A 15318-nucleotide genomic window follows, 5' to 3' on the forward strand; every position below is an offset into this window, starting at 1 on the left:
CTTATGAGTTTATTCTGGATGGGTATCGGCCCCTCAGCACTAACAGAGTCAGTTCCCCAGGTAAGTAGTCAACCAACGGAAACCACATTTTAGTAAAGGACCTCTCATTACCCTTCATTACTCTGAATATCTCCCTGTACCACAATGTGGCAGTAGGTGGCTTATCCTTGGTCCAGTTAATCAAAATACATTTTCTGGCCAATAATAGTAATTTGTCACATAGTTTGAACTGTAAATGGGTTAGAGTCACCTCCTTTGACAGAAATTTCTCACTTTCAAAGGGATAATAATGCACAGCTTGGCTCAACACAAGTGTGTGTGTGTGTGTGTGTGTGTGTGTGTGTGTGTGTGTGTGTGTGTGTGTGTGTGTGTGTGTGTGTGTGTGTGTGTGTGTGGGGTGTCTTGGTACTTGATTTTCATTCTGTATACAACCACACAGAACTTCTACTACTGTTAACTGCTCTGATATTCAATCAGCAAAACAGCTCAGCTCTGCCTCTCTTCAGTACAGAATAAACAGTTTGATATGGGAATAAATCAGACTCATTTTGCACATGTATATAGTGTATATATATAAATATAAGACACTTTGGCATATATTACTATAACTGAAGTCAAAAACCCACTTTGCACTTTGGAGCAAAAATGCAAGATCAGTTGACTGAGCTGCATGTGAACATGATGAAGATCATGACAATTTTATTCTGTTTTCATGGCCTTAATTACATTATAGTAAGCTGTTGTTGGAGTAAAAACGGTATCACACAATAAAATAAATCATGAAGATAATGACATTGTGTTTTTAGTTTTATTTCTGTCTTACTATAATATCCACTGCTTTCATTTCTGTGTATCATGAGGCTTTGTGATGCAATAAAGAGCCACAGAATCTGACCAAGAGATGCTTGAAGGTTCATGATTCTCACATACAGAAACTGATGAAACCGGTCTGTGAGAAGGACAAAAGAGTAAATGATATCGTATTGATCGATGAAACAAAATGAATGAACGAGACGAAGCGTCAAACAGCTCAGGCTCGGTGTTTAATGAGCTGCGTCTGCAGGGGAAGCTGTGTGACCGTGCTCAGAGCCGACGGCGTCCAATTCAACGCCCACAAGGTCATCCTCTGCAGCTGCAGCTCGTACTTCCGGTGAGTCGCTTATCTCAGCCAGGAGATGTCGGTGAAGTTCTCAGAAAAAAATCAGAAGGAAAACAAAAGCATGCTTCAAAAAATGATGATAGTGAATCAACTGAATCTGAAAAAACAAAAGCAGAAAACGGCCTCACTGCATCATTTCTTACCGCGTTCCTTCTCTTTAAGTCGAGTCACATTGTTTCTACGCTTTTAACTGAACAGGTTTGTCACACAGTGCTTTACAATAACAAAGGACCTAAAAAACACATCACAAATAGTACTTGCATTTTTTAAGGACACTTTTTTAATGGAATAGTTCACCCAAAAATTTAAATTCAGTCATTATCTCCCCCCCCCATGCCAGCTGAAACTCGGATGCAGTTTGTTAGTCCGTACAGCCCCAAGCTCCACAGCAGAACGGCGTAGAAGCTTCTCCAAAACAACTGAAGTCACTGGACCTGACTTGACTTAAAAAATAACGGCAAATAACATTACAACATATTATAACATCATTAGATACGGAATTACAGCATGGTTTGGCAACCTAACAGTGCAACTGAAAAGCATGCACAAAACGGCTATGAAGGTAATAGGGAAGAGAGAATATGAGCCCATACAGAGCCTGTCCGAGCAGGCAGTCATGAAACAAGCAACAAAAATCATTGTGGACTCTCAACATCCTCTTCTCTGAATATGAACCTCTGCCATCAGGAAGAAGACTCTGCGTGCCAAAGTGCAAATCAAACCTCTTGAAGCTCTCGTTTGTTCCAGCCTCCATCAAGCTGCTGAACTCTAATGCTAAATCTTAGTGCAATAAATACACAAGCACTTTAGCACTTTTGCTCTTTAATTCCTACAGTTTCTTTTTAAGCCGTCGTGTTGTCAAATCTATAGTCAAATGTCTTTTTGTGTCTTTAAGATGTTTTTATGTGAAGCAGCTGTCGAGCATCGGGTCAAACGCTTCTCATGTTTTGTGATGTTTTTGTGAAGCAACGGACCGTAGCACTGTGCCCAGGACAAATTTCTGCGGGGACAATAAAGTTTACTCTACTCTACTCTAATCAATAAAATGGCTCCATGCAGCTTGTCCAGCATAATGCAAGTCTCTTGAAGCCAAACAATCCCAAAGTGACTTGAAAAGACATTTACACCATTATTTAGCTGAAGTCGCCACTCTAGCTGTTGAAAAGTTCACGTTTTGCGCACTTTTCATTTTCTCAATTTTCATTTTTGGGTGAACTATTCCTTTAAGTTTAACTGCACACAGTCAGCATAGTTCAGATATCAGCCTCGTTCTCCTTCTTCATTCCTTCTTGTCTGGTGTGAAAATCAAACTTCCACAGAGCGAGAGAATCCATCACAGGAAACATGAAGCCAAACTTTCTTGTTTTGTCCTTTATTTCTGAGTGTTTTCATCTCCGCTCTGCTGCCTGTCAGTCAGCTGACACCACAGGAAGAGATGAGTCTCCTCCAGGAAATAATCCTCAAAACACTTTACTGCCTCATCCACGGCGGGGGTCTTTGAATAAAATGCTGAAAAAACAAAAAATATAACAACAAAAAACAAGTAAAAGTAAATGTAAAAAAATCGAATTACATACAGCAGACATTGCAAAATGATTGGGGGAAATGTAAACTGGATATAGACAGAAGTAAGTAAATGACACTGGTATTTTCATTTGAAGATATGAGGCCTGATTGTGTGCGTGCGTGTGTGCGGGTGTGTGTGTGTGTGTGTGTGTGTGTGTGTGTGTGTGTGTGGGTGCATGCATGAACATCTTACATCACTCTTTAATTGATGTTCAGGACTGTATTTCACTGAATTTTCTGCAGTTAAACTCAAATTTTCAACTCACATCGTTACATCTTTTAAGAGACAAGGCCAGATTGTGTCTGTCTATGTACGTATGCATGTGTGTGTGTGTGTGTGTGTGTGTGTGTGTGTGTGTGTGTGTGTGTGTGTGTCTGTGGCTCCTACATGTGCATATGTAGGACATCTTGAAAGAAAACTACATCCCCAAAGTAATCCTCTCCTCTGCTCTCCCTCCTGACCCCACAGCGCTCTCTTCACCCACGGCCGGTCGTCCGCAGAGCAGCGGCTCTACGACGTCGCCTCCTCCTCGAGTTCGCCTACACCCGCTCTGTCCCGGTGACCGAGGAGAACGTGGAGGAGCTGTTGGCGGCGGCGGACCGGCTCTGCCTCACGGGCGCCGTACGCACCTGCTGCGAGTTCCTGGAGCAGCGGCTCCGCCCGCAGAACTGCATCGGCATCTGGAAGTTCGTGGACGTCTACTGTCCCGACCTGAGGAGCAAGGCCTTCCGGTTCATCCTGCGCCACTTTGAGGAGATCGCCGCTGCCTCCGAAGAGTTCCTGACGCTCTCTCTGCAGCAGCTGGCGGACATCCTCGAGCGGGACGATCTCAACGTGAATAAGGAGAGCGCGGTGTTCGAGGCCGCGCTCCGCTGGATCGGCCACTCGCCTGAGGAACGTGAAGGTCACATCTCTGTGCTGCTGCCCAAGGTAACTGAGGGATGGACAGTAAGGCAGCTGTCACTGGTTTCTGTTTATTTTAACATCTTTGGCATTTAGATGATGGTCTTAGCCTGAGTGCAATAGTATAATCAGGGTGGTAGTCAAGACCACCTTAGTCGAGTCCAAGTCAATTCCAGGACCAGGTCCAAAGGGAGTCGAGTCCAAGTCAAGACTGAGACCGGAGCAAATCGAGTCCTACTGAAGACCAAAACAGACAATAAAGAGTGTGCAGGTCTTTCCAAATGTAAAAATAATGAGTTTCTTAAGGATGAACAGAGATATCTGCAGGAGCTGTGCACTAACATCTTCAACATCCAACTAATCAATGCATGATTTTGACTAATCAATGAATAGAAGTTCGAGGACTGCCACATATTAGAATTAGATATATTCTCTTGAATTGTTTGTAGTTCTTTGGACAAAACAAACAAAGGTGATCCAGGTGGAGATAAACATCTTTGAATTGTTTTAGAAAAGTTTGGGAGGCAGGAAAAATTCAATGGCCGAGACCACGAAAAGTCAAAATTGCCACGAGTCCAAGACAAATCCAAGATGTCAGTTCTGGAGAGCGGTGTGTTTGGAATATTATAGAATTATGGAATATATTCCCAAACATCTGCCTCATCTCACAAATCTGTTTAGACCATTTAATTTCTAACTTGTGTTTTCTCGTCTCTGTGCAGGTCCGCCTGGGCTTGATGACCGCCGACTACTTCCTGAACAACGCGAAGAAAAACGCTCTGGTGAAGGAGAGCGCCGAGTGCAACCCGATCATCACCAACGCCCAGAGGGCCATCGACGATTTCACCATAAGCAGACGGTCCGACTCTGCTGATTTCCACAACCCTCTGACCCGCCCGCGGCTGCCCCACGCCGTCCTGTTGGCCATCGGAGGCTGGAGCGCCGCCGTCGGCCCGACCGACAGCATCGAGGCGTACGATCCTCGCGCCGACCGCTGGGTCGACGTGACCGTCGGCGAGGAGAGTCCTCGGTCTTACCACGGCGCCGCGTTCCTCAACGGCGTCGTCTACTGCCTCGGAGGCTTCGACCGCGTGAAGCATTTCAGCAGCGTGCGGAAGTTCGACCTCGGCACCCGCACCTGGCACCAGGTGGCGCCCATGTACGAATGCCGCCGCAATATCTGCGTGGCCGTGCTGAGCGGCTATATCTACGCCATGGGAGGCTACGATGGGCGCAAGCGGCTCCGCACTGCCGAGCGCTACGATCCCAAGACCAATCAGTGGACGGTGGTCCCGCCCATGCACGAGCAGAGGAGCGACGCCAGCGCCACAACGCTCAACGGCAAGGTGGGCGGAGCTAGAACTAACTCAACACACAGCTGTAGCTCTGGGAGGGGAGAACACAGAGGTTACAGACACATGACTGGAATACTGCCAGCTTGACTCCCAAACTGGGAAATTGAATACAAAATGCCCTCTTCTCCTTTAATAACTATTGAGCCACTCACATAAACGTCGTATTGAAACAAGTTAGCTAACCGCAGTGCCATGGAGCAAGGCACCGAACCCCCAGCTGCTGTTTACAAATTACTGTTCTGGTTTGTTTTATGCTGCTTAGAGCACCAGGCGGGTGGGGTTTACCACATCAGAGACAGCTCAGTTTGAGCTCAGTCAGTTTTCAGTCACAGTGAATTCAACTAAACTGACTTTTAAAACCTCTCCAGTGTTTGTCTAAACTCTCTGACCGAGACCGAAACCTATCAGATTAAAAAATTACAAATTCCAGTGTAGCTGCAGGCGGTGATTGTAAGGGTCAAAGCACACCGTGAAAAAGAGAAAACATTCAGAACACAGTAGGTAGGCTAATGGTTCCAAACAATTTTATTCTACCATTACATAACAGGTTAATCTTTCTTCCATCTTCGTAACATTTCCAAAATCCGGCATATTAACAATGTCTGACGCAGAAACCCTAGTACACGCATTTGTATCGTCTAGACTCGACTTGAAGCACGGCCAAGAAAGCAGAGGCGAAAGTAGGAACAAACTTTTAAATCAGGCCTTGTAGATCTAATATGAGTGAAGATTCAGCAACTGGATTGCTTGTTTCTCACCTCAAATTTGTTCAGAAACAGATTTTGGTGGACCGCTAAGGTGAAATAAGTGAAAGTTTACTTACTTCATACAACGGAACCCTACTGCTCATGCTCAACCCCCATTGGCTCACAGAACTTCCTGTCCTCTGGAGGGAGGTCTGCAGCTGGACCCTTCTCCAGCAGCAGGAGCTGATCACAGCTGACTGACTGTTTAGTGGAAAGTCTTGAAAAGTCACACGTATGGAGTTTTGAAAGTGAAAAAGAGTTCGGATTCTTTATCTTTCACTTACAATTATCTCTTTTTCATTCATTCAAATCTTTTTGGCCCTGTTTTGTTGTGGGTGTGGTGTAGAAGAAAGGGGGCGTGGTCTGAATGTGCAACGACAGGTGATTGACAGGTCGATCACATCAAGATGGCTGAAGGTGTTGCTGAGCCGCGACAGGAAACAGGAAATACTGACGGGGAGCTGACGGATTATCTTATTATGATGATAGGTTGTAAAATGAGATTTGAATGAATGAAAAAGAGATTTGAATTTTTTATTAAAAAATGAATGAATAAAAATAGGACATTGTAAGTGAAAAGAGATGAATTCAAAGCTACACCTTTTTTTTCACTTTCAAAACTTTTTTTTCGCTTCCAAACTTTTTTTTTAGTTTCAAAATTTTTCTTTTACTTTCAAAATAAAGATACAAAACTAATTCCATGGCTGTATGGCTCGCTTCAAAGGATGTCTGGAAAGAGCTTGTCTCACACACACACACACACACACACACACACACACACACACACACACACACACACACATACACACACACACACTCACTCTGTGCTGTGTTGCAGGAGTGGATGAAGAAGCAGCTGGCGGCGGCGCTGAAGAAAACTACGAGCTCAAACTGAACCGACTGAGGAAGACACTGTAGATACACTGTGTGTGTGTGTGTGTGTGTGTGTGTGTGTGTGTGTGTGTGTGTGTGATATACCTGTCTCCATTTTCATTATAATGGCAACTAAATCTGATTCAAATCTCTGATGTCCAATATTAAGTCATGAATAAAGCATAAAATCTCTCCTTCCATAACTGCCTCATTTTTCTTTGTTTTTAACTATTTTCCACATTTTATAATAACAGTAAAGACTCAAAACAAATACATAGGATCAACTTCACTATTTATATTTGTCTAAGAAACTCATTTCAAGCATTTAAACAGCAGACTGTAGATCAGAATGCTTTAAGAGAATGAAACACAGAACATTCAGTCAGGTGTCAGACTGTGGATTAGTAGTGTAAGATCATGAGATTCAGAGATCAAGACATGAAGTATAACAGATTCACGCAACACCACCAGACTTTGTGGCCAATCAGCAGACAGAAGGCAGAAGAAGAGTCAAACCCTCCAGTATTGGACCAATCAAACAACACAGAGGCTCTGGAGAGCTCAGAGTCCAAAGTGATTCTTCAGGTTTCTTCCTCAGTCTGAGCAGCAGACAGAAAACCAAAGGATTCATTTAATAATGAGATGAAACAGAAAAGCAGCAAATCTGTGAAGCTGGAACTAGTGAATGTTTGGTGTTTTTACTGATAGATGACTAAACCGATTAATCGATTATCAAAAGTAGAATCGATTAATCTTCTCAGCACTAAAGCCAGGCTAAAACATTTTACATTTCTGCTGTAAATCAACATAAATCTGATTCATAAAAAACTGAAACATCATCAGATCTCACTGTGAAGATGAAAAAATAATCTTAATTAATTTAATCGTTTGTACCTCAGTCGTTTGTCAGTCAGTTTGTTGTAAATAGAAATATACTAAGACAAACTTTTTTTTTTTAAGTTTCATTTTTCAACTTCACAGTGAGATCTGATGATGTTTTAGTTTTCTTTAATCAGATTTATGTTGATTTACAGCAGAATTTTTTTTTTTTATTTTTTTTGCCTGGCTTTCCTGTGTGTGAGACCAGGAGGAACAGACAGACGGTGCCAGTGGGCCAGTCGGCAGCTTCCGAGCTGTATGTTATTTCTTAGCAAAACTCGAGCTGTGGTGTACTGAGGTCGGTAACTTTGGTTCCTTTCTAGAGGGAGCGTGTTTGTTAGCGTTGTGTTTAACTAACTGTTTACGTCTTGTTTTATTTATCGGCTTCTTTATTTTGTAGAAGGTAGTTTTCAGTTGATGTTTTGGGGTCTTTTGTAAACCTTTATTTAATTTGTTAATAAATCCTTGGTTTGTTTATATATTTCCGTTCTCCCAGCTTCTTTGTCCCCGGGTTAATTTCATATGTTACTCCCTTCATCCCCTGGATAATTTTGGGGACATAATAGGGCCCCTTAGCAGAATTTTTCTTAGGGCCCCAGGGAGGTCAGGAGTGGCTCTCTCATACACTTCATATCAGAGGAAAAAAGCTGCAGAGGATAAATCTGAACTTTCCAGGCTAATTTCTGAACTTGAAACCCAATATTCTTCCTTGCCAAGCCCAGACCTTTACACAAAACTTCTCACTGCTAAGGCCGAATTTGACATCTTAGCATCCAAACAAGCAGCAGAAATGCTTCAAAAATCTCAACATAATTTCTATGAATTTGGAGACAAACCCGGTAAATTGCTCGCTCACCAGCTTCACCAAATGTTCGCATGCCATCTAATCACTCAAATTAACACCCCAACTGGTACAACAATTGACCACAAATCAATGATTGATTTGTGGTCAATTGTCAATAATCAATTTAAGGATTTTTATAGCTCCCTTTATATGTCTGAACAATCTTCTGATCCCTCATTATACAGTTCATTCTTCCAGTCACTGGAGATTCCAACCATTGATTCGGAGCAAGTATCTGATTTAGAACAGCCTTTCACTGATGATGAAATTATTCTTGCCCTGAGGTCAATGCAAAGTGGAAAGTGCCCTGGCCCTGATGGCTTTCCAGTCAAGTTTTATAAGGCCTTTTCCGAGAAGCTAACCCCACTCCTGCTCAACATGTATAATGAATCATTTGAATCTGGCCTATTACCTGTCACATTGCGCCAAGCTTCTATCTCTCTGATACTTAAAAAAGATAAAGATCCCCTTCAATGTGGCAATTACCGTCCTATTTCTTTACTTGGAAGTGATATCAAGTTGCTGGCAAAAGTGCTGGCTCGCGACTGGAGGCTACACTGCCATCAATTATATCCATAGACCAAACAGGATTCATTAGGAATAGATCCTCTTATTATAACATCAGACGTTTATTCATGTGTTATATAATCCCTCCTCTTCTAAAGTACCAGAGTTGATCTTATCATTGGACGCGGGAAAAGCGTTTGACAGAGTGGAGTGGAGTTACCTTTTTGAAACACTGAGGATGTTTGGGTTTGGTGAGAAATTTTTAACTTGGACTAGGTTACTGTACACCCTACCAATGGCATGTGTACGCACTAATAACAATTATTCAGATTATTTCCCCCTCTGTAGGGGCACAAGACAGGGTTGCCCCTATCCCCCTTATTGTTTGCGATAGCGGTTGAACCGTTAGCTATAGCACTTAGAGCTAGTGAATTTACAGGCATTATGAGAGGTGGAGTGGAGCAAAAAGTATCCCTTTATGCTGATGATTTATTACTCTATGTCTCTGACCCTGATAAATCCATCCCTCAGGTGCTTACCATCCGTGAATGTTTTGGTCAGATCTCTGGGTACAAATTCAATTTAAACAAAAGTGAACTTATGCCAGTTAACTCTGCGGCCAAGACATATGCCTTGAGTAGATTGCCTTTTAAAATCTCTCATCATAAGTTCACAAACCTAGGGATTTGTGTAACTAATAGATTAATAGAATATAATTTATTTAGGAATAATTTTACCCCTCTGCTAGACCGTCTGACCCATGACTTTCAATGATGGTCACTTCTCCCCCTGTCTCTGGCTGGGCGGATAAATTGTATCAAAATGAATGTGCTTCCCAGATTTTTGTACCTTTTTCAATGCATCCCCATTTTTATTCCAAAATCATTCTTCCATAAATTGGATGGCATGATTTTGCAACTTATTTGGGAACGTGGGAATCCAAGAATTCGAAAACAAGTATTGCAGAGACCTAAACTGACAGGGGGAATGGCTCCACCTAATTTCCAACAGTATTTCTGGGCCGTCAATCTATGCTCTATCCTACATTGGCACAATATTGATTCTATTGATCCTATTCCTGCGTGGCTCTGTATTGAATCTGCTTCCTGTGCTCCACCCTCCTTGTCACCACCACCCAAATTTACTAAGAACATAATTGTAAAGAATAGTCTCAAAATCTGGCACCAATTTGCATGGCATTACAGGCTTAATTCACCTCCCCTATCATCCCCTCTCCATGCATCTCCACTGATTTGCTTCAGAAACAAGATCCAATTATAAAAGGTGCATGGGGTACATTGGTCTAGGTGTACTGTAGGCTGGTAAAGATTTTTCCTGACATTGATCCTACATGTGATAGATGTCGGCAGGCCCCTGCTGATCTTTGTCATATGTTTTGGTTGTGTCCCTCTCTCTCTTCATTTTGGAAGTCTGTTTTTGACACACTGTCCAAAGTCACCTCTGTCCCCATTGAACCCTCCCCAATTGTTGCTATGTTTGGAGTCTTGCCAGCCAAGTCACCTCTGCCCAAATATTTTTTGGATTTTGTGGCATTTTTAACTCTACTGGCAGGGCGGTTCATTCTTATGAATTGGAAGGCTCCCTACGTTCCCACTCATTCTTGTTGGGTTGGGGACGTGCTGCATTTTATGCAGCTGGAGACAATCAAGCTTACCCTACAAGGCTCCCTACCCGAGTTCAATAAATTTGGCAGCCCTTTTCAGAATATATAGATAGCATTCAAATTACACCTCCTGACTGAAAAACCTCTATCTCTCCCCTCTTGATTTAGTATTGACCTTGACCTACCCACCTATCTGAACTTTGTATATTTACACCACAACCTCTCTTTTACCATAACTTACTTAATACCCCTTTTTATATATATATATATATATATATATATATATATTCCTCCCCTTTTATGTTTTTACTTATATATTTATGTATCTTTTAGTTTGTTCGTTGGTATGTTGTTGCTTCTTAATCTCTCTTTTTGTTGTAAGTGTGAAGCTCCATGTGTTGTATTGAGATGTACCTGTGTTTTGTTTGTGATATGCTACCATACCATATTTGATTTGTTAACCTGAAAAACCCATAAATAAATAATAATAAAAAGGATCAGGATTAAGGATCAGGATTAATGATCAGGTTTAGAGATCAGGGTTAAGGATCAGGATTAATGATCAGGATTAAGATCAGGATAAAGGATCAGGATTAAGGATTTATTATTATATTTGACACCAGTCCCACCCACCTCTCCAACATCCAATCAGATTAGAGATATGATGTCATTGATCAATATTAGCTCTCTGGTTTCTAGATGTATTATGAATAGTCTTCAGTATTCATGTTAGTGTGGCAATAATATAATTTATTAAACCGTCAGATGTGGCTCTGCTTCAGATTCTCACTCTTTACTGGGTTGGCTTTGAGAACTCACTGAAGTGGCCCAAGCCTTGAAACCAGGATCATCATCATCATCATCATCATCATAATCATCATCACGTGGTTTCATTCAAACTGCATCATATCCATCACATCAGAGCTTTGTCTGTCTGCCTCATGAAAAAAGTTAAGTGTTCCTAATATTTTGTCCAGTCTGTGTACATGTCCATATATCACCAGAGGGGTCAGAGGTCAGGGTTCAGCGTCTGGCTCACGGACACTTGGACAGAGGGTGCATCCCAAGTCTCTTAAATTGCATCCACGTTTCCCTCACTTGCATCTTTTCCTTGTGTCTTAGTCCCTCCCACCGAGGATGCATGGAGAGACGCAAGGAAACCATGCGAGGAGAGAGGAAACGAGGAAATATGTTTTTAGAGAAATGAGACGTCCTTTCCTCTGAAGCGTCATGTGAAGCGGCGTCCGTTTCTGCATGACAAAACGGGTTGTGGATGAAATAAACGTAAATTAGGTTCCCCATGTTCTTGCATTAATGTTATATATCAAAAAGCATAAAATAACGGGCACTTACACTTGTACTGTTTGACTTGTACTCTGCCATCTCGTTCAAATTTGCCAGGTGTAGGGGCAGAGTAATTAACGTCATGGCGTTCAGCTGAAAGTCTTCCTGGAAGGCTGCTCTCATGTCTCCTCGCTCATAGCTCCTCAGAGCAGAAATAAGAGCTTTGGCACGACCTTCAAAATGGCGGACCAGAACGACTTCCGGTTGAAGCGAGGATCGAGGAGCGAGGAAATTTCAAATAAGAGACTTGGGATGCACCCAGAGAGGGGAACGAACCTATGATTCAACAGACTAACAATGTGTCAATGTTGAAATATAGAACTGATTCAATAATGTTCAATGTTCACTGCTTTTAAGCAAGCGCAGGTTACCCCGCTGCTAAAGAAACCTACATTCAGCCCATCTCAGGTTGATAATTACAGGCCGGTTTCACTACTCACCTTCCTTTCCAAGACACTTGAGCGTGCGGTCTTTAATCAAGTCTCTGAATTCCTTTCTGAGAACAACCTGTATGATCCTAACCAGTCTGGCTTCAAACGCGGACACTCTACCGAGACTGCGCTCTTGTCTGTAGTGGAAACACTGCGATCAGCTACAGCTGCCGGTCAGTCCTCTGTTCTAATGTTGCTTGACCTATCGGCCGCCTTTGACACGGTTAACCACCAAATCCTCCTCTCCACACTCACTGAGCTTGGCTTCTCAGGATCTGCTCTCTGCTGGTTTGAGTCCTACCTTTCAGGGAGATCCTTTAGAGTGTCTTGGAGAGGGGAAGTGTCTAAATCCCACTGCTTGTCCACAGGGGTACCTCAAGGGTCAGTGCTTGGACCCCTTCTCTTTTCAATATACACCACCTCACTGGGTGCAGTGATCCGCTCACATGGCTTCTCATACCATTCATATGCTGACGATACCCAGCTCCTCCTGTCGTTCCCGCCAGACGACCCCACAGTCTCGGCACGGATATCGGCACGCCTCGCCGATATCTCGGCTTGGATGAAGGAACGCCACCTTCAGCTTAACTTGTCAAAGACTGAGCTCCTTGTCATCCCAGCCAGTCCCTCTGTACAACAACAGATCAGTATCCAGCTCGAATCAACTCAGCTCATGCCCACAAAGTCTGCCAGAAACTTGGGTGTCATGATTGATGACCAACCAACCTTCAAGGAGCATGTGGCTTCTGTTGCTCGGCCATGCCGATTTGCTCTGAACAATATCAGAAAGATCAGACCCTACCTTTCTGAGCATGCAGCACAACTCCTGGTACAGGCTCTTGTAATATCACGCCTTGACTACTGCAACTCCTTACTGGCAGGGCTCCCGGCATGTACGTTCAAACCTCTGCAGATGATCCAGAACGCGGCGGCACGTCTGGTCTTCAACCAGCCCAAAAGAGCACATGTCACTCCGCTGTTCATATCCCTCCACTGGCTCCCAGTTGCTGCCCGCATCAAGTTCAAGTCCTTGATGCTCGCCTACAAAGCGGAAACCAAAACGGCTCCACCCTACCTGAGCTCCCTCATTCAGGTCTATGCTCCCTCCCGCTCATTACGCTCTGCCAAGGAGCGGCGCCTGATGCTGCCACCACAACAAGGCCCTAAGTCACTAGCCAGACTCTTCTCTTCTGTGGTTCCGAGTTACCAAACTCCATTCGATCCGCAGAGTCCCTCTCAATCTTTAAGAAAAGGCTAAAGACCCAGCTCTTTAGCGAATACCTTCTCACCTAATGGACCGTGTAACCAAACCAACCAAAAAAAAAAAATATATATATATATATATATATATATATATTTATTTGCCTCTATGCACTCTATGCATTGCCTCATAGCACTGCCTTGTAGCACTGCCTCATAGCACCTATGTCCTCTTTGGATAAAAGCGTCTGCCAAATGTGAAATTGTAATTGTACTAGTAAACTGAAAACACAGGCAATGGTAGCCGCCATATTGGTCTGAAGTAAACGTTGCTATGTTTACAGACATTATCCGTACAGACACAGTGGTAATTTACTCCGCTCTGCTCCAGTGTGACCAGACATATTCACTCTCTCATTCATAAATTCGGTTGTCACTACCACATTCTCGCAGTGTGTGTCAAAGGTGTCAGCTGCTGCCTGAAAATGTTGACATGCTAATTTTCTTTAAAAAAATTAAAACATGTCCTCCTAGGTTAGAAAATCAGTGTCTTTTTTAATTTAAGTTTAAGTTTTGTGGCCTGCCTGGCCAACTAAGGTGTTTGGAGAATGTTCGATCAACCATGTTCAGACATTTGCACAAATTGTAAAGAGGACATCCTTGTTTAGACATTTTATTTTAATTTACAATTTGTTTCATTTAGACAAGCATCCGCTGTTAAAAGCTGATTTATTTTATTCAACAGATTCCATTATTTGTTTTTTGCACTGACATATATATAACAAAGAAAGAAACCATTATAAAATAAACTGTAGGAATAGGTTAAACTTCAAGTTGAAAATATTGTTTTTTTGACATTTTATGTCTAAGCAATAAGCAAAGAATCTTCTACAGTCATCATTTGTTTCCATTTAAACTTTGTTAAAAATATCGTCATTGTATCAAACCGTGAAGCCTGTACCGTGTATCGTACCGAACCGTGAGCTGAGTGTATCGTTACACCCCTATTAGAGATATAGCCAACTTCTACAACAAACTGAGCAGCAACATGACCAGCAGCTCGTCTCCACTCTGAGGCTGCTGGGACTTTTTAACAGTCAACAGCCAGTGCTTAATTTGTAAATGATGAGATCCCGGAACACCAAGTGGTCGATGTTCCCACGAGTCGGTCTGGAGGGAAAAGGTTCCAGAACATATCAAGACAATTGCGCATTGGAGGCACGGTGGTGCTCAGTGCAGCCATATACCTTACTGTAGACCAACAGCCTGAACATTACTAAATGACCGACTATATGACCTTATAGCTCCGACTACTGGGGACCTATAACAATATTTTATTATTGCATAGGCTACATAATGCTGATTTTTACAAGTAGTAGACTAAAGATATGACCCACATAGGCTACTATGAGACATCCTAATCATACATAAAGGAACCTGCAATGGCTTCAACCATTTACCAGAGAAATTCTGGTTTGAGTAGTTACGCGTCAATATTCAATACAAATACTTTCATAGGATATCAATTTTGAATGTAGGAAACAATGTCAGTGAATAATACAATAAAACGTGTCGTGGTGCAGCTAGAAGTCGGCCTGACTGCGACACTCAGCTGGACCGCGCCGGGTTTGAAATGTCCACATTGATGTGGCTTACAGCCCTTCACGTCAACCAATTCTCATGTTATTACCAATTATTTCTGGACACTCAACATAACGTGCAATTGCCCGCATATTTACCTGTGGAATTTACAGGCCCGCACTCCAAATTTTCTGTTTCGCAGTCATCTATGCAAATATGAATTTTGATTGTCCCAGCAGAGACCTAATAGATTACAGAATAGGCTAACACGTTTAGAAACAAAAAAAATCATGCTTACCATGTCT

At 42.6% G+C, this 15318-nt stretch overlaps 1 pseudogene; it reads left to right on the top strand.

Annotated features, from left to right (window-relative positions):
* Positions 1-1000: 1000 nt before the first annotated feature.
* On the top strand, positions 1001-5071 carry LOC139641087 (kelch-like protein 10; annotated as a pseudogene).
* The last annotated feature ends 10247 nt before the right edge of the window (positions 5072-15318 follow it).

The sequence above is a fragment of the Centroberyx affinis genome, unplaced genomic scaffold, assembly GCF_046629955.1.
Source record: "Centroberyx affinis isolate AG114_WGS23_722 - 3 ecotype Tasmania unplaced genomic scaffold, CSIRO-AGI_Caff_v1 ptg000340l_1, whole genome shotgun sequence".
In the NCBI taxonomy this organism is placed as follows: Eukaryota; Metazoa; Chordata; class Actinopteri; order Beryciformes; family Berycidae; genus Centroberyx; species Centroberyx affinis.